The sequence below is a fragment of the Protopterus annectens genome, chromosome 6.part0, assembly GCF_019279795.1.
Source record: "Protopterus annectens isolate FY-2018-M chromosome 6.part0, PAN1.0, whole genome shotgun sequence".
In the NCBI taxonomy this organism is placed as follows: Eukaryota; Metazoa; Chordata; order Ceratodontiformes; family Protopteridae; genus Protopterus; species Protopterus annectens.
The window spans coordinates 763,396,810-763,398,209 of NC_056737.1; positions in this window are offsets into that span (position 1 = coordinate 763,396,810).

Sequence of the window (1,400 nt, forward strand, 5' to 3'; positions counted from 1 at the left end):
TATATGTTTTATGCTACTATTACAGGTATATTGAGGGAATATTTTTGGCAGGAAATCTCAGGTCATTTGCCAGTTTTTGATTTTTGCGGGACACAACTGTCCAATGAGGGACTGTCCATAGCAAAGTGGGACAGCTGGTAACCCTGGTGACCATGCCCATGTCGCTACTGGGGTTGCCACCTTTTCCAGTGGCCAAGGTGGGACATTTTCAGGACTCACATCGGATTTTACAGGCCGACACATACCCACGGTCACTATATAGCATAGAACTTCACTTGTTTGCCTAAATAAAAGCTTATTGTTGTAGCAGTTTGGTTGCTTATTCTGTTTCTTGTGACATTTAGGTATTTTAGTTACGGAAATAACCATTTCATGCAACCATTACATTAAATACGGGATATAATTATGTCCTACAATCTTAGCACATTTGCCGTTTTTAATATTTTTTATCGGGACACAACTGCCCATAGAGGACTGCCTCGCAGTGGGACAGGTGGTAACCTTAGTCGCTACTCCTATGTCGGTGCGCGGGCTGACATGCTGCGGTACACCTTCTCTGGGTATGCCCACTGACGGTGCATTGCGGGACGAACACGGTGTTACGCGTATCCTTTGTTCCTTGGACGGGTACACTTAGGGCTTCGTGGGTTGTGTTTGCTTCTCCGTTTTGTTGGGACGGGTACTATGTTGCATACTCTACGTGCGTTTCATTCTGCACGGGCCCTGGCTGCTGCCATTACTATTATGGGCAGACCATGGCAGTCAGCACATTAGGTTGCTCATCGCCTGCCGGCTTAGCCACGCCTCCAGACGCATCCTACTTGAGCTCGCTCACGTACACTATGCACGTGTCTGTGGTTTCGGCGCGCTCTCATTACTATGCATATGGCGCTACTACGCCGACTATTCACTGCACCGCCGGCGCAGGCCTTACACCGGCCTTGCGCCGAGCTTCATGAATCCCGGGGATAGTCTCCTCTGGTTTCATACTCAGATTCACTCACACAAGCATAACTTTCAACCTCTTAGTACTAAATATCTGGACATTGCCAAAAATAATGGGGGACAAAGCCCCAAAAATAATGGGGGACAAAGCCCCAAAAATAAGGACAAATTTTAAATATTGCTCTTATAAACTTAGAAAGTTGCTACAATAAAGGGTCTTGTATTACAATGCATATTCTGAAAGATATAAAGCCTAAAACTCAAATGCCTGTCATTATTTAGTGAATTCACTCCTCACTGATCTGCCACAAAACTTCAGAAAAAACACAATTTTATGAGGAACAGACAAAAAAATATGAGGCAAAAATCTGGACTGTTGAGAGCTATGCACACAAGACTGCTGTCTCTCTCTGTCTCGATCACACACACACACACACACACACACACACACACAC